Source organism: Balaenoptera physalus (genome assembly GCF_965194825.1).
Source record: "Balaenoptera physalus genome assembly, chromosome: 11".
NCBI lineage: Eukaryota > Metazoa > Chordata > Mammalia > Artiodactyla > Balaenopteridae > Balaenoptera > Balaenoptera physalus.
Genome location: NC_138896.1, coordinates 73,787,834 through 73,806,864, shown reverse-complemented (window position 1 = coordinate 73,806,864; position 19,031 = coordinate 73,787,834). Strand labels below are relative to the sequence as shown.

The following is a 19,031-nucleotide window of genomic DNA, read 5'->3' as shown; positions in this document are numbered from 1 at the left end:
ATTTCTTCACTAAACATTTATTGAGTAGCTACTTCTGTATCAGTAATGTTTAGGTACTAGGATATAGAGTTAAACAAGACGAGGTCCTGCCCTCAAGTAGGTCACAACATAGGCACAGAAAACAGAAAAAAATACCCAAAGTTAAGAGTACAGTGATTATGAAAGAAGCTTTCACAGATTGCAATGCCATACAAAGGAAAAGGCATTCAGCTTAATCTGGGAAGAATCAAGGAAGAGTTTTAAGTGATGGTGCCTGAATTCCTAGTAAATTCAAGCCTAAGAGTCAAACAAGCACTAGAATGGGAGGAAAATTAGTAGGAGAAATAGCCTGAGAATGCTGGGACATTCAAGGAGCTCACTGTAACTGGAGCCTAAAGTGACAGAGGAATTGTGGCAGAAGAGGGACTAGAAAGGAAGATACCAAAGAGGCCAGGTCATAAAGGTCTTTGTGAGATGTTGAAGTAGAGACATATCAGGATCTAGATGTTTGTGTATTTTGAGGCCAGAGGAATATTATTTACTTTTAACTGAAGTTAAAGACCACCCCAAACGGAGGGGGAATTTCACTAAGGAAGACTGGAAGAGATTTAGGGCCAGTTATTTTGAATCATTTCTGTCTGGCTCATACTTATTTTTCTCTCTACTTCCCCCCCCCCTCACAGGGAAAAAATAAAACTGAACAATTCTATAACAAAGCCTGTGAACCTTCTGTTCATCATAAACATTTCCGAACAGAGTGCTAGATTCTACCAAACTAGCCCAAATTAGAGAAAGACGACAAATCTCTCCAGCATCTGGAGCCTTCCAGGCAAAAAGACCAAAGTCAGGTATCTGAGGCCAACAGAAGAAAGCTAGAGAAATATCCTGATCGGGGCCACACAGAATATGCTGCCTGGCATATCCAGCACTCTGTCACTGGGAATGCCCACTGTTCCCAAAACAAGGACATGCCAAACAGTTACCTCCTGGCTTCTCCATGGAAATTGCCAGGAAAAAAACCTACCAGTGCCAGGAATGACCTTGGACTTTATAGTGTTGACTCCCGGCCACCAGTACTGGATAAAGACTACCTCAGGGCTTCCCTGGAGGCGCAGTGGTTGAGAATCTGCCTGCCAATGCAGGGGACACGGGTTCGAGCCCTGGTCTGGGAAGATCCCACATGCCGCGGAGCAACTGGGCCCATGAGCCACAATTACTGAGCCTGCGCGTCTGGAGCCTGTGCTCCGCAACAAGAGAGGCCGCGATGGTGAGAGGCCCGCACACCGCGATGAAGAGTGGTCCCCACTTGCTGCAACTAGAGAAAGCCCTCGCACAGAAACAAAGACTCAACACAGGCATAAATAAATAAATAAATAAATAAAAGAACGTGAATTTCTTTAAAAAAAAAAAAGACTACCTCAACAATTCTCTCACCTGTCCAGCATGCCAACAGGTGTAGACAGAAGGCTGCCTTCCACACCAGACAAGGAAATTGAACCTCTCATCCATGCATAGCACCCAGCCACACTCCTATTACTAATACTACTGAGAATAGTAACTCCCACATAATGATACACACAACCTACTACTAACAGCAAGCACTGACCACCCATGAAGCACCAGGCCCTCATCTCCAGTCCTCACTACAACCTGCAGAGGTTATTTTAACCCCATTTCACAGACTGAAAAAATTAAATTAAATTAAAAAACAAGGCTCAGAGAGGTTAACAGCTTACCCAGGTCAAAAAGCAAGCAAGAGGTAGAGATGGGATGACCCCAAAGACCATGCTCTTTCCATTGTACTAGACACCTCAGAATATTTCCAAAGAAATCAAACACTCTAAGCCTTCTTTCCAAGAGTTTCTGAGGTTATCCATCTGACTAAGAGGTAGTCAAAAACATTTTTCAGCAATCAGTTTGCCTTCAAAGCAACAAAATAAAGCAGTTTTCATTTTATTTGATCAAGTGAATATTCCAGATGGAAAAATGAAAGATACTTCAAAGAATTTATTTACTATCTAAGTGTCTTGATTTTAAACCTCTTCATTTATTTTTGGCCGAAATACATACAGAGAGATAGAGAAGAGAGCAAAGGACAGAATTTCATTTAACTAGATAGGAATGGAGATTAACAATTAAGCAAAAAAGCATTCAAATATAATTTATGCAATAATAATTAAGAGGCAAGGAATTCCAAACAGGCTGAGCCTTACCTCAATCTTATTCCTCCTGTTCTAGGAGACAGCACTCCAAGGCATCAGCAGACACTCCCAGCCTACATACAGTGAACCAGACAAAGGGAGTAAGCAACGCCTTCATGCTCCCAAAACCACAGTGAGAAGGAAAGTGTGATGGCTTCCTGGGGAACCTAAGCACATACACAGTATTTGTAAATCATAGCTCATCAAGACACACACAGCAACAAAATGTTTACCTTGTGGTTTGTCTACAGGCATACTTAAAGTTAACAGGTGTATGTAAATAAAACAATGCAAAAACAATCCCATACCACTATGAACTTTTCCCATGGAAATATATGAGGATAATCAATTGTCACTAGTCAAAATCAGTACTTTTTAAAAACTTTATTCAATGGTTTTACTGATTAAAAGCTTGATATGCCTGAATCACTTCTTCCTTCATAGACCTACAGCCACTTCTGAAATATGAACTATTACTATTAAAACACGAAAAACATCACCATTGTAGAAGTGCCCAACACAGTGCCTGGCATAATTCAATAGATATTGGTTTATGAAAGAATGAGTTACTTAAGATAGAAAACTTAAAAGAGAGAAAGAGACAGACAGACAGAAATAATACAGTGCAAGGGAAATATATGATTTTTTAAAGCTTAAGGGGAAAAACAATCCCCAGAACCATCAGTACAACTACAAATAGTCAGAATTACCTCACATCTCACCTGAAAATTTATACTCTAATATACTCCAACGAGGCAATACAACTCCTAACACTCTAAACAAACTCTGAAAGTGCAATGATTCTGACACTTTTTTTTCATATGAGATTTGATATCTCATCTATAGACAACACACCAACTTTTGCCTGAATACTACATAGAGAGAGCTCTGGTGCACAGATGCAGGCCTCAGCTGTTTGGAGTTTGCACACTGCCTTTCAATGATACAGATGAGACACAGTGTACAGACCAGACAGACAACACTTCTAGTGAAGATAATGTCCTGGGAGAGTTAAAATGACGGTCACTAAGATTTAACAGATTTAACGTAATGACTTCACGGTAGTAGGAGAAAATGAAGTTTAGGGATATAAAGAACTTTTAACAACATAAACTGTTAGAGTTTTCACATCCCTCTCTAGAGTTGCATACATTAAACAATGACACACAAATTAGTGAAAAGAGGCTCTTAATTTAGATTTAGAATTGGACTGAAAATCCCTAGAATTTATATATATTATACTGTCTAAGTTTGTCTATCATCATAAACAACAGCCATAGTGCTGAAAAGAAAGTATGAGTCACAATTCAAAAACAAAGGAGAAAAAAAATGAACAGAGGAAAGCTTTGGATCCAAATACCACAAAGAAATTCTTTACTTAAAACACTGTCGATGACAGCTACCATTCTGACTTGGAGTAAGAAGGAATGGTCCACACTGTCTTCTATTCAGGAACAAACTCAATTCAGCCCCCAAACGCCCCTTCCAGCACCATCTACCTCAGTGCCCAGCCACCAACACAGTCAGCCACATCCACTAGCAAGGGACAGGAATTCTAAGATCTGAGTCACCCCTCCCCCTCAGTAAGAGGTCATTCTCTATCAGGAAGCCCACTCTGCAAAGGCCCCTTGTTCATCTCACAGGCTGCTACCACCATGGCCCACAAAAAGCTAATTCTCCAACTTCAGCAGTCTACCAACCCTCCTCTATACTCTCCGATTCACAACTCCGGCTTCACCCTAACTCCAAGGTAGCCAACACTACTCACCGAGACATTCTTGTGACAAGTTCCCTACCTGAGAACCACTCAACTCCAGAATGCTGGGCCCTGGAGAAACCAGCCCTTTGCTCAACTCCCCTGTGCCCAGCTGAGCTCCTGCCTTTCCAGGAACTAATCACCGATTACCTCAGAGAAGCTAAATACTCAATACCCTTTCTCCCCAGCCAGATTCCGGTCTGCCAAGTTCACGGACCTGGGGGCGTGGAGAGGGTGGGGAGGAGGGCAGGGAGAGACGCATCTCGATTCGCCTTAGGGACCAGGCACACTGAGGCCCCTAGAATTCCAAACGCATCCTCCCCCCAATCCAACCGCTATGGCCAGCCTCCAGGGCGTCTGCATCAGGCGCTAAGAGCGCACGCCTCTAGAGTTAAGTCTCCATGCCCCTATGACTCCCTTTCCCGGCTACAAAAATTCTAAATACCAAGCCAACAAGGCCCCGGGTGGAGGCGAAGACCCCCGCCAAGCCTCCGGCCGCTGGAGTTCCCTAGGTCGGATCCAGCGCCCCAAGGCCTGGGCCGCCGGGACCCGCTTGCTGACCCAGGCCGCTGAGCGCCAGGGGCCCGGGCCGCGTCTCCACTCGGCCCCCATTGTTGCGGGTCCCGGCGGCCCGAGCAGGGAGCCGGGGGCCGGCACCAGCACTCACCTCCCGCGCCGCGGCTCCGGGCCGCGCCGGCCCGGGCAGGGCCGAGTGGCCAAGCGTTCCTCTGCGCCCGCCTTGGCAGTGCCTGCGGCAGCGGCGGCTGAAGTGAAGGGAGGCAGCCGGCCAGGCCCGGGCGCCGCGGGCTGGCTCCGGCTGAGCGTCAGTCTTCTCCTGCGGCGGCGCTCGCAGCCTCCGCTGGCGGTCCGCGCCAGAAAACGTCCCCCTCTCGGCCCGCGCGCCCGGCCGCCCGGACGGGAACACACGCCGCCGACAGGAAAGTTCCGCTGAGAGACTAGTGGAGGCCGCTGTTGCCCCGCGCCGGGTGGACCGCGATTCCTCCCTCTACAGAGCCGTCTATGCTACAGATAACTTTTTTCAGGCGCGAATGAGGCACGGAAATCTCAGGCCGGAAGCGTGGGAATGGTTTTAGTGGTGGGTCCGACAGAATGGGTTTGCACCCCGCTAGCCACCAGAGAGGCACGTTGACCAGTCAGTGCTTCAATTGAGCCTCGGTTCCTCCTCATTCCTCACTTGGGGATAACCCTGGAGGCTTGTTAGGATTGGATGAGATGATGCAAGTGCCTGGCGCGGAGATATGGGGCTCAACATTGGGGACCGGTCATTGCTGATGCTGCCAATGATGATTGCTGCTACTACTGCTATCGCCTCCTACAGAGGTTAGGCGCAGCTCTCAAGGACCCCTGAAATTGATGCGCACCATGTAACTCTAGGTTTTCACCCCTCTCGTCCGGTTTCCTGTTAACTGAAGCTGGAAAAAAAGCGGGGAAAAGAAAGGGCTTTCCTGATCACTGACACTCAGGGGGAAGTTAAGGATGCAGGTTCTCCTCCCTCAAGTTGGGAATTACTGCCATGTGGGCTCCCGTTAACGAGAAGAGTGAACTGTGTCAGCTTTCTTCACTACAGCCCCAGGTTCCCTTCCTCCTCCTCCTTATCCCAAGAAGTGAACATTGATGAGATGATGAAAAAATTCTGAAAGTGGGTTCTGTTTTCCTCATAAAATCAAGAGGATAAAAAAATCGTTTTTCGGACTTCCCTGGTGGCGCAGTGGTTAAGAATCCGCCTGCCAATGCAGGGGACATCGGTTCGAGCCCTGGTCCGCGAAGATCTCACATGCTGCGCAGCAACTAAGCCTGTGTGCCACAACTACTGAGCCTGCGCTCTAGAGCCCGCGAGCCACAACTACTGAGCCAGCGTGCCACAACTACTGAAGCTCGCGTGCCTAGAGCCCGTGCTCCGCAACAAGAGAAGCTATGGCAATGAGAAGCGCGCGCCCCGCAACAAAGAGTAGCGCTACCCCGCTCGCGGCAACTAGAGAAAGCCCGCGGGCAGCAAAGAAGACCCAATGCAGCCAGAAATAAGTTAATTAATTAATTTTAAAATATCCTTACTCCTTCCCACTTCCTTTTTCTTCTGGGCCTTCATACCTCCAGATATCAGTTATTTTTTGGAACAAATTAAATTATAAAAATACAAGTGTGTGTTCCCAAACTATCCATGGGAATTTAGATCTGCAGAAGGTGCTCTAAAAGTATCACAGCTTTCACAGGTCCTCAGATTTTCCATTCTCACTTAGCCCCTTGGCTTTTGAGACTCAGGAAATTTTACCTTGATACCCTTCTCCCTTGTCTGAAGAGACTTTCCAGAAAAGCTCTGATATCAGTCACTTGAACCTAAATTAAATTTTGTCACTGTGTCACACATGTACACACATGGATTTCCATTTAGATTATCCTCTGGAAGTAAGGAAAGGGCTCAGCTGGCTAAAGACATTTTGGTAACCATCTGGAAACAGCAGGCTCATAGATAGAAAGCAGCATGCTCAAAACCTCTGGAGGCTCTCTGCTCCCTCAAGTAAGGGAACTTCATCCTATGATCTTAAAGGACAAAGGATGCCTCAAAAGCTGGTTCACTTTTCTCAGAATCCTGAGGTCACCTAAGGTCCGACTCCTTCCTGCTCCACATTTTCACCAGTTGCCCTCTTAGCTTGGACTACCCGTGTGACACATAAAGCAGATTTGGTCTCAAGTGTCAAAGTAGGTTCAGGCGAGAGCCCTAAAAATGACCAAAGTGAGGAAAAAGAGACCAATGAAGCTGGGCAGAAACTTGAGAGAGCAGTCTTATTGTTTATCTCCTTTCCCTCTCCCAAAAGACCCAATACACAACTATCAGAGACACCCACACTTACCTGCCTCCTCTGTCACTGAGGTTGAGCAACAAGGGCCAGGGCTGGCTCCCCTGATGATGGAAGCCCCTTCTATTCCCTCCTCCCAAGATGCTGTTGCCCTTCTGTGACATCACTGCTTCCTTGCCCTCTTGGGAGCTTCCCTGACAACTTGAATAATGTTATGCCCTCACAACCACCTTTGGGGATCATGCTACCCCCCAATTCACCAGTAGGAAAGTGGATTATATTAGGGAGGAATCCCTAGAGTGATTTACACGCATAGCTGCCTATTGATGGCTCTGCCTTCAAGTGCGGTTTAAAAATCTGGGGTCTTCCTGCTGGGATTAGAGAAGACTCACCAGTGACTTGTTAATCAGAAACTATAACTAGGCCTTCTTCATCACTGTGAACCCACACCTGGAAAAACACCCTCTTCCTTTCACCTGTTTAACCTCCTCCTCATTCCATGAAAATCAGCCCAGTCCTTCTTCCACCAGCCACATTTCCAACCCACTCCCACTTCTGGATGCCAAAAAACATGATCACTCTGAACCAGGTTCCAAGGTGACAGATAGTTGTTTTTCTTTCTTCGACAGTCATCCTATTCTATTTTTTTTTTTTTTTTTGGCTGCATTGCGTCTTTGTTGCTGCGTGCAGGCTTTCTCTAGTTGTAATGAGCAGGGGCTACTCTTCCTTGCGGTGCACGGGCTTCTCATTGCGGTGGTTTCTCTTGTTGCAGAGCACGGGCTCTAGCCATGCGGGCTTCAACAGTTGTAGCGCACGCACTCAGTAGTTGTGACTCGCAGGCTCCAGAGCACAGGCTCAGTAGTTGTGGTGCATGGGTTTAGTTGCTCCATGGCATGTGGGATCTTCCCGGACCAGGGCTCGAACCCGTGTCCCCTGCATTGGCAGGCAGATTCATAACCACTGCACCACCAGGGAAGCCCAGCCATCCTATTCTTGGGATGTTTTTTAACTTTCACCTTGTACACAGCTTCTCTTATACTAGATTATAATCTCTGGGAGGCTTGAAAAAAAAATCCACCCCAAAGTCTATTGAAGACCTAGCAAAACTGCTGCATCATAAAATTCTCCATTCAGCAATTACCTATTGGGTACCTACCATGTACCAGGCACTGTGCTGGATGCTGGGGAATACTAATAAGACGAGCCAAGCATAAATGTAAGCATTTTAGAGCTATTAACGCATTTGATCCTCACATCGACATAATGAGGTAAGTATAAGTATCACCCCACTTTAAAGATGGAAAAACTGAAGCTGGGACATAAGGGGTGGGGTTTGAGTACAGGACACTCTTATAACCATGCACTGAAGTGAAGAACTATACTCAAAGTTGAGCTTGGAGTACTCTGGTCTGTAAAGTGAAACTAATAAAAACCTGTCCCATGTGGATGTTCATTCAGACATTTGTTGTCCCCGAACTGTATTTCAGATGCTAATCTAGCACTGAACAAGAGATTACAGGTCTCTGCCCTAAAGTAGCTTACCTTCTAAATAGGGGAGACAAATAGTAAAAAATAATTTCAAATTCTAATAAGTGCTGAAAAGAACATAAAACCAGAGACCTCTATGGGAGAGAGGCTGTCGGGAGAGGGAAGAATTGGGTAAGACCACCCTGATGAGGCGACCTGTGAGCTGAAATCTGAATGCCAAGAATGCTAGAGAGAAGCATGTGAAGGCTCAGGGAAGGACAATTCTAGGCAGAAGGACCAGAGCTCAGGAGCAGCATAAGGTGGGGTAAGAACCACTAGATGACTGCTCTGGAGAGTGGAAAAGTAGCCTGTAGCTCTGCTCCCAGATTTCATGGTCTTGAAGGGATCAATTTCAGGGCTGGTCCTGGGAGGGTGTGAAGGATACTGCTGATCAACTTCTAGGGAAGCAGCACAGATTTACTGTAGTACCTGATAAATGACCATGTACATTTGCCAAGTCAATAGACAGATGTCATAGAAACAGATGCTTTAAAAAATTTCTACAGAGAATACATCCATTCTCTCCGAGAAAAAGAAAGACATCCAAACTGAAAAAGAAGTAAAATTATTTCTGTTCACAGATGACATGATCTTATATGTAGAAAACTCTAAAGAGTCCACACCAAAAAAAAAAAAAAGTGATAACTAATAAATGAATTCAGCAAAGTTGCAGGATACAAAACCCACACACAAAAATCAGTTATGTATTCATACACTAACACTGAACAATATGAAAAGAAATTAAGAAAACAATTCCATTTACACTAGCATCAAAAAGAATAAAATACTTGGTAATAAACTTAAAGACAGAAAAGACTAGTACACACACACACACAAAAAAAACTCTAAAGTGTTGCTAAAAGAAATTAAAGATACAAATAAATGGAAAGACATTCTGTGCTCATGGATTTTTAGTACTACCCAAAGCAATATACAAATTTAATGCAGTCCCTATCAAATCCCAACATTTTTTGCAGAAATAGAAAAATCCATCATAAAGTTCGTATGGAGTCTCAAGGGACCCCGTATAGCCAAAACCATCTTAAAAAAAAAAAAAAAAAAAAACTGATTTCAAAACTTACTACACAAAACTACAGTAATCAAAACAGTATGGTACTGGCATAAAGACAGTCATGGAATAGAACAGAGTCCAGAAATAAACCCTCACATATAGTCAAATGATTTTTTTAATAAATAAATAAATTTATTTATTTATTTATTTATTTTGGGCTGAGTTGGGTCTTTGTTGCTGCGTGCAGGCTTTCTCTAGTTGCAGTGAGTGGGGGTTACTGTTCGTTGCTGTGCGCAGGCTTCTCATTGTGGTGGCTTCTCTTGTTGTGGAGCATGGGCTCTAGGCTCGTGGGCTTCAGTAGTTGTGGCTCGCAGGCTCTAGAATGCAGGCTCAGTACTCGTGGCACATGGGCTTTGTTGCTCCGTGGCATGTGGGATCTTCCCGGACCAGGGCTCGAACCCGTGTCCCCTGCATTGGCAGGCAGATTCTTAACCACTGTGCCCCCAGGGAAGCCCTAGTCAAATGATTTTTGACAAGGATGCCAAGATCATTCAGTGGGGGAAAGGACAGTCTTTTCAACAAATGATGCTGGGAAAACTGGATATCCACATACAAAAGAATGAAATTAGACCCTTTCCTTACACTGTATACAAAAATTAACTCAAAGTGGATCAAAGACCTAATGTAAAATCTAAAACTGTAAAACTCTTAGAAGAAAACAAAGGGGAAAAGCTTCATGATGTTGGATTTGGCAATGATTTCTTGGATATGACACCAAAGGCACAGACAACAAAAGAAAAAATAAACAAATTGAACTTCATGAAACACCACTGTGCATCAAAAGCCACTATCAACAAAGTGAAAAGGCAACCCATGGAATGGAAGTAATATTTGCAAATCATGTATCTGATAAGGAATTGATATCCAGAATATATAAAGAACTTCTACAATTCAACAACAACCAAAACAAGCAAGCCACTTCAAAAATGGTCAAAGGACTTGAAGAAGATATACAAAGGAAATATACAAATGGTCAATAAGCACATAAAAAGATGCTTAGCATCACTAATCATTTGGAAAATGCAAATCAAAACCACAATGATACACCACTTCATACCCATTAGGACAGGTATTATAAAATAATAATGTAAAAAAAAAAAAAGAAAATTACTAGTGTTAGTGAGGATATGGGGAAATTGGAACCCTTGTGTGTTGCTGACGGGAACATAAAATGGCACAGCCACAGTGGAAAACTGATGGTTTCTCAAAAAGTTAAACATAGGATTACGAAATGATCCAGAAATTTCACTTCTAGGTATATACCCAAAATAATTGAAACTATGGACTCAAACAGATACTTGTATGCCAGTGTTCATTGTAGCATTATTCACAATAGCCAAAAGGTGGAAAAAACCCAAGTGTTCATCAACAGATGAATGGATAAACAAAATGTGTTATATCCATACAGTGAAATGGTATTTACCCATACAAAGGAAAGAAATACTGATACATACTACAACATACTGAAAACAATATGTTAAGCGAAATAAGCCAGAAACAAAAGGTCACATATTGTATGATTCCATTTATACGAAATATTCAGAACAGGCAAATCCATAGAGACAGACAGCAGATTGGTGGTTGCCAGGAGCTAAAAGGGGTGGTGGGGAGAACAATGGAGAATAAGTACTTAATGGGTATGAGGTTTCATTTTGGGGTGATGAAAATGTTTTGAAATTAGATATGTGATTTCATAACATTGTGAATGTACTAAATGCCACTGTGTTGCTTACTTTATTTATTTTATTGAAATATAGTTGACTACAATGTTGTGTTAATTTCTGTTGTACAGCAAAGTGATTCAGTTACACATATATGTATATATATATATATATATACATTCTTTTTTAGTAGTTCACTTTAAATGGTTAATTTTTTGTGACATGAATTTTACCTCAATTTAAAAGAAACTAGGGACTTCTCTGGTGGCACAGTTGTTAAGAATCCTCTTGCCAATGCAGGGGACACAGGTTCGATCCCTGGTCCGGGAAGATCCCACATGCGGAGCAACTAAGCCCGTGAGCCACAATTACTGAGCCTGCACTCTAGAGCCCGCTAGCCACAGCTACTGAGCCCACATGCCACAACTACTGAAGCCCACATGCCTAGAGCCCGTGCTCTGCAACGAGAGAAGCTACCGCAATGAGAAGCCTGCACACCGGGACTTCCCTGGTGGTGCAGTGGTTAAGAATCCGCCTGCCAATGCAGGGGACACGGGTTCGGGCCTGGGTACGGGAAGATCCCACATGCCTCAGAGCAACTAAGCCCATGCACCACAACTACTGAGCCTGTGCACTAGAGCCCACGAGCCACAACTACTGAGCCCACGTGCCACAACTACTGAAGCCTGCATGCCTAGAGCCCGTGCTCTGAAACAAGAGAAGCCACCACAATGAGAAGCCCACGCACCGCAACGAAGAGTTAGCCCCTGCTTGCCACAACTAGAGAAAGTCCGCGCACAGCAACGAAGCAAAAATAATAAATAAATTTTAAAAAAAAAGCCCGCACACTGCAACGAAGAGTAGCTCCTGCTCGCCGGAACTAGAGAAAGCTGGCATGCAACAATTAAGACCCAACGCAGCCAAAAATAAATAAATAAATAATATTTTTGTAAAAAGATTTTTAAAAATAAATAAATAAAAGAAACTAAAGCTCAAAGAGGTTGAGTTACATGAGATTTCATAGCTGGTAACCGGTGGAGTTATAATTTGAACACAGATCTAAGAATATATATATATTCACAGATCTAAGAATATATATATATATATATATATATATATATATACATATGTATATACATATGTATATACTCACATTGCACAGTGAGAAGACAAAGTGTTTACTAATCCATAGGTAAATGACTGTTATGCTGGTGCTTTTCTGAGAGTAGGTTCCAACAAGGGAGTAGGGATGATGCCTTCCAAGTAGTAGGTGATCAATACACATTTTTCTGAATAGGGTGGGAAGAATGGTCCCCACTTACAGACTCTGAGGTCTGTAGAGACCTTGGAAGTATCTGGGAGGAGCTGAAACTTCCTCTAAGCAGTGAGGGGTTCTTCCTTAGGGTTGGTGGTAGGGGGGCAGAGGCAGCTCCTCTCACATTCTGTATGACCTTGGACAAATCACTTAACCTCCCTGAGATGGGTTCTTCATCTGTAAAATTGGAATAACATGCTTGCAATGGTGAGAAAGAAATGAGAAAAATGGCTATAAACAACCTTTCAAAGTGCTAAACGTATGTGCAGGTTTATTTAGTTCAGAGAAATTTTGGCTAACATCTTTGCTGTTTTAAGTCAATTCCACCATCTCCTTCTAGAGGAATTATAAGCTCTTACTTCTACACGAGATTCGCTGGGATTCCCCAGACTCAGTTGCACTTTTGCAATTATCTTGGTGATAGCACCTACCTCATGCTTATTGGAATTGTGTTTGACTCTTCCAGATGGGACCAGATTGGTCCATCTCAGTAGCCTCAAATTCTGGTACAGGACTGGGTTCCATGAACATGTATTGAACAGAATATTAAGAGTTGTCCACAGCCCCCATTTGCCATGAGGTGATTCAGTTTCAATTAAAACAAAACAAAACAAAACCCTGGGGATTTGTTATAGAAAGATGAAAAGCACACAGGCCCTGAGGCTCCTGGAGGATACAGACACACAAACATAATTATAATACAGTCTTTTTTTTTTTAAGTGCCATATATTTTTTAAAAATTAATTAATTTATTTATTTTTGGCTGCACTGGGTCTTCGTTGCTGCGTGCAGGCTTTCTCTAGTTGTGGCGAGCGGGTAGCGCTACTCTTCATTGTGGTGTGCGGGCTTCTCATTGTGGTGGCTTCTCTTGTTGTGGAGCACAGGCTCTAGGCGTGTGGGCTTCAGTAGTTGTGGCACGTGGGCTCAGTAGTTGTGGCTCACGGGCTCTAGAGTGCAGGCTCAGTAGCTGTGGCGCACGGGCTTAGTTGCTCCACGGTATGTGGGATATTCCCAGACCAGGGTTCTAACCTGTGTCCCCTGCATTGGCAGACGATTCTTAACCACTGCACCACCAGGGAAGTCCTATAATACACTCTTAACTCCTGTGAGAACCAACTATCAGCAGAGGTTCAAAGGAGGAAACATTTGGTTCGACACTCCAGGAGTCTAATCTCCCCTTCATCTACTTCTTACTCATTTCTAGGCCTAACCCTATTCCCATAACATCACTCAATGTATTGTTCATCACTGGGTGCTGAGTAACGTGTGGTTGGACTAATTCAGGCCTCAGGGCCATCATTCCCTCTTGCTCAACCTCTACTCCCAGTTAGTAAACTTACTCTGCTTAAGGCCTGGCCCAAACATCACCTCTTCTGTGATGCCTCCATGAACCTGAAGGCCAGTCCTTTCTTTGGGCTTTCTTGGCACTTCATTCCACAAATACTTATTGGGCCATTCTGTTTCAGCCCTGTAGACAGAGTTATACAACTTGACCCTTGTCCTAAGAGCTTGTGCCCACTGGGGGAGGCAGACCAATAGAAGGCAGTTACACCACTGCAAAAGGGAAACACAGGGTAAATACCCTAAGGGTTGTAGGAGACACCTTTGGTGTCTGCTTAGCCGTTACTCCCCTTTCCAAAACTGCCCACTCACTCAGGAGTGAGGCTCATAGAGTATGTTTGTACTACGTGTCAGTTCCCTAGCAGTAGCTGATTGGTCCAGGGAGAATACCTAATTACAATTGGATTTTATGGTCCCAAAACTTGGGTCAAGTTTCAAAGATGCAGAGAGCTATGAAGTAAACAGTCAGAGGGCACTGGGCTGAGAGTCCCAAAGGAGAAAGGGAAGAAAGGACCAGCGTTCCCGGCTGTGGAGTCCAAAAAATACTCACCTCCTTTCTCTCCTTATAATCAGGTCCTTGTTTTGCTTAAAGGAGCTTTAGGGGCTTTGGATATCATCACAACCGCCCTAATTCAGACAGGATTGGCCAGGCAGGCTCCCAACCTAGACTGGGGTGAAAGGAGGGAGGGAATAGGCAAGCCAGGTCAGGAGCAGAAGTGGGAGTTGGGTGAAAGATGGATAAGAGGATTCTGAGTGGGGGGAACAGGATAGGTAAAGGCCAAGAGGGGGGAACTGCATGAGTAAGATACAAAGAAACAAGGCTAGGGATATGACCAGGGGTAGGGTCACACAGGCTCTTGTAAGTCACATTAAAAGTTTAAGACATGCTTAGGTGGAAGGCTGTGGGCTTCCTGGGAGAGCTAACTCACCCCTGTGTCTTTTCTTTCTCTTGCTCCAAGAAGAGCCCTGTCTGCGCTTTGCTACCTCTTGGAGTCTCCAGAGGACATATAGGTGGAGAGTGGTGTGTGAGGAGAGTTATTTGGTTTTTTCTGTGCTTTCCTTCTATCCAGAACTCCTCCTCTTCCTGTGAGGCCACTCTTGGCTGTGCCATGAGCTTTCTCAGAAACAGGCATAAACAATCTCGAGTCTCTCTTCTGTCCTCCCGGCCGGCCTTTCGTATTCCACCCTTCCTCATGTCTGCACTGCATGGATGAGACCCCGGCTGTTTTTCTGCTCTGTTCTGGCCCTCCGTGGAGCTTTGGGCCTGAGCTTTCATGGGTTCTCTCCCCTCAGTTTCCTCCTGCCACCAGCTCCTTGTGAGTGACCGAAACTGTTTTCTTAAATGTGACTCTCCAAGAGGAGAAACCGCTGGCTTTACCCATATGAAACTTGAAGGCACTTTAAATAAGGTGCCACCCCCAAACTTTAAGGGAGTTAAACTAATTTTTTAAAAAGATTCAATGTCTTTTTCATTCTCCTGATGTAGCTATTGACGTACACTTCACACTGGAGTGTCTGAAATTGTGGTGGTCCTAATTTATTGGATTTCTTAATTAAAATGTCTGCTGAATAAATCTGGTTTTTGTTTTGGAAAAAAGAAAAGTTTAAGACAACTTACATTTGAAATTGCACCACAGGTGGAGGTTGGGGATCACACCTGGGGGTAAGGGGACCTCTACAATGGTCCAAGCAGGAGACGGTGGTGAACTAAACTGAAGAGGGGGGTACAAATGGACAAATGGAGTCAGAGATGTTTAGGAAATGGCATCTCAGGTCTTGGTAACTGAAAATGGGGTTAAGAGAAGGGAGGAGTAAAGGTGACACCTGCCTACCTGGGGATGCCTTTTATGGAGAGGAGAACTTACCTGAGAAGCAGAGCTAGAGGGCGTGTGGTTGTTTAGAGTCTCATTGCTCAAAGCATGACCAGAACAAACAGCCTGGCCTCCCTGGGAGCTTTTGAGAAATGCAGATGCTCAGGGCCCAACCCAACCTACCACAATAAAGTTCAAGAGGCTCTCGCTGATTCAGTGCCTGATGAGTTGTCAGTGCTGGTCCCTTTGCTTGTCTTATGCCTTGTTCTTTACCCAGTTTAATCTTTCAGGGACCACTGGAATTTTAAGCCCTTCAGCACCAAAATTTGTAAATGGAGATCCTTTGGTTTCAGGGGTCTGTGAAGACTGACTGTGTATGCAGACTCTGATGTGTATGGACAGTTTTCTGGGGAAAGGACCCATAGCAAGGTAAGGACCTAGAAGATAAATAGAGAATGGAAAAATAGAGAAAGTCAATGAAACCAAAAGCTGGTTCTTTGAGAGATCAATAAGACTGACAAACCTTTACCTAGACTGACCAAGAAAAAAAAAAGATTCTAGTTACTAAAATCAGAAATGAAAGTGGGAGTCCACTCCGAGGGTTCTGAGCCAACGGCTTCTTTGCGAAGCCTCGTTGGAGAGAAGATAGAGGGCTGGAACAGCGCCATCTCCGCCAGCGTGTGCGGGGCCCTTTTCATTGGGTCCTGCATTTACTTCGACCACAGGAGACGGAGTGACCCCAACTTCAAGAACAGGCTGCAAGAACGAAGAAAGAAACAGAAGCTTGCCAAGGAGAGAGCTGGACTTTCCAAGTTACCTGACCTTAAAGATGCTGAAGCCGTTCAGAAATTCTTCCTTGAAGAAATACAGCTTGGTGAAGAGTTACTAGCTCAAGGTGAATATGAGAAGGGTGTGGACCATTTGACAAATGCAATTGCTGTGTGTGGACAGCCACAGCAGTTACTGCAAGTGTTGCAGCAAACTCTTCCACCACCAGTGTTCCAGAGGCTTCTGACTAAGCTCCCAACAACTAGTCAGAGAATTGTAAGTGCTCAGAGCTTGGCTGAAGATGATGTGGAATGAGAAACAAATGTCAACATAATAATCTCAATTTTAAAATATTTTTAAAATCTTAACTTGGAAGATGATCAGCTCTGGGGGAGTGAGGGCAAATAAGCTTGTTATGGACTGTCCCACACTGAAATTTACCAAAGTTAATTTTTACTTTGTGTAGATCCATTTGTCTGTTTTATTTATTTTTCCCAGTGAAAAGTGTATTTTGATAGAGAGGTTTTCATTTTATAAATACATTATCAGTTACTGAAATATGGATTTTATTTATTCCTAAAACATGCAATTAGAATGTACATATATAACATCACATTACTTACATTAAAAATACCCAGTGCTCAGTTTTGAAGGATAGGCCAAAAAACGTGTAGAAGAAAACTGAAGAATGCACTTTTTTTTTTAAACTAGTACAGTTCGCTATACATCAGAAAATTGGATGGAAACTTGATTGTGTATTAAAACTGAGCATTAAAATCTTTAAGAGATTCTTTCTTTCCATTTAATATCTTACATATGTATAATGTGCTGCTATGCTATAATAACAACTTCACCCCCACCGTTGAACTGTTTTGTTTAAATCAGTGGGCCTAATGTGTTCCGGATATTTATCTCCTTGTATTTTAGATATGTGTAGTTGCAAATAGCACCAGGAATTAGATCTGTGTACACCCTTAAACTAGCTGAGTAAGCTTCGCCAGTTAATGTCTGCCCTCATTTATAAAATGAGGGAATTGGTCTGCTAATTCAACTTCTAATTCCTTTGGTTCTGTTTAGCATTTTCAAATCCCTTTTTCTGAGGGATATATCTGTTTGGGCAACCAGTTGCATTTTTTAATACTCTGAATTTTGCATGCTTGCCTGACTTAGCATTTCTGAATTGATTTTTTTTTTTTAAGGTATAACGTGTTGATTTTCACTTAAATCATGGTACTGTCACTACTTTTGTAAATTAATCTGGAATTTAACTTTCAAGGTAACTGGGACAATATGCTTGTAAAAGTGTGTGTTCCCCTTTGCTTTTATCGTCAGTGTACCTCCTTAATCCCCTTCCAGCCTGATTCACTTATCTTGTTATGAGAATAAGGTGTAACTTTGTGGCTGAAGACTTGCAAAGAATGAAGATAATTCTCAAAATAGTGACATTATCTGCAGCCACAGATTCAGTATAAGACCTGAGAATAAAGATCCTTGGTACTTAAAAAAGAAAAAAGAAATGAAAGTTGGAATATTACTACCGAGTCTATAGAAATAAAAAGGATTGTAAGAGATTACTACGAATAATTATATGCCAACAACTTGGATAACCTAGATGAAATGGATACATTCCTTAGAAACATAAAACCTACCAAGACTAAATAATGAAGAAATAGAAAATCTGAATAGACCTATAACTAGTAAGGAGATTGAATCAGTCATCAAAAATCTCCAGCAAAGAAAAGCCCTGGACCTGATGGCTTCGCTGGTGAATTCTACCAAACATTTAAAGAAGAACTAATACCAATCCTTCTTAAACTTTTCCAAAAAATTGAAGAGGCGGGAACACCTGCTAACTCATTCTGTGAGGCCCTGATACAAAAGCTAGATAAAGACACTACAAGAAAACTGCATACTACTATCCCTTATGAACACTGATGTAAAAATCCTCAACAAAATACTAGCAAACTAAATTTAGCAGCATATTAAGAGGATTACACACCACAACCAAGTGCAATTTCTTCCTGGAATGCAAGGATGTTTCATCATTCTAAAGTCGATCAATGTAACACAGCACATTAATGGAATGAAGGGGGAAAAGCACATGATCATCTCAATTGATGCAGAAAAGGCATTTGACAAAATTCAACACCTTTTCATGATTAAAATGAAACAAATTAGGAACAGATGGAAACTACTTCAACATAATAAAAACCATAAATGAAAAACCCACAGCAAAAATCATACTCAATGGTGAAAATCTGAAAGCTTTTCTTCTAACAACAGAAACAGGTCAATGATGGCTGCTTTTGCCATTTCAGTACTGAAATTGATAACCAGAGCAATTCGGCAAGAAAAAGAAATTAAAGGCATCCAAATTGGAAAGGAAGAAGTAAAATAATCTCTGTTTGCAGATGGTAGGACCTTATGTGATAAACCCTAAAGATTCCACACAAAAAACTGTCAGAACTAATAGATGAATTCAGAAAATTAGGCTGATACAAACTCAATACACAACTGTGTATTTCTATATGCTAGCAATGAAATAAACAAGAATAAGAAGTGTTGGCAAGGATGTGGAGAAACTGCAACCCTTGTGCACTGTTGGTGGGAATGTAAAATGGTACTGCTACTATGGAACACAGTATAGCAGTTGCTCAAAAAATTAAAAATGGAATTATCATATGATCCAGCAGTTCCACTGCTGAGTATGTACCAAAAAGAACTGAAAGCAGGTATTTACACACCCATGTTCATAGCAGCATTATTTACAATAGATAAAATGTG

General features: G+C 43.0%; 1 protein-coding gene and 1 pseudogene across 9 annotated transcripts in view; one reads left to right on the top strand and one right to left on the bottom strand.

The window, feature by feature from the left end:
- The window catches only part of RAD54L2 (RAD54 like 2), a 92,372-nt gene extending 86,661 nt beyond the window's left edge, over window positions 1–5,711 (bottom strand). For 4 of the 8 annotated variants that reach the window (XM_082414888.1, XM_082414890.1, XM_082414889.1 and 1 more), the window contains exons 1-2: window positions 4,604–5,710; window positions 2,193–2,347 (exon numbers count right to left, since the gene is read on the bottom strand). The gene's annotated coding sequence lies outside the window, so the exon portion shown is untranslated. Of the gene's footprint in view, window positions 1–2,192; window positions 2,348–4,603 lie in introns of all 8 variants that reach the window. The other 4 variants (XM_082414893.1, XM_082414891.1, XM_082414894.1 and 1 more) reach the window with 3 other exon arrangements.
- Window positions 5,712–5,738: 27 nt separating this feature from the next.
- On the top strand, window positions 5,739–18,612 carry LOC309638670 (mitochondrial import receptor subunit TOM20 homolog pseudogene; annotated as a pseudogene). The gene has a single exon. The product of its transcript is annotated as a mitochondrial import receptor subunit TOM20 homolog pseudogene (transcript).
- The last annotated feature ends 419 nt before the right edge of the window (window positions 18,613–19,031 follow it).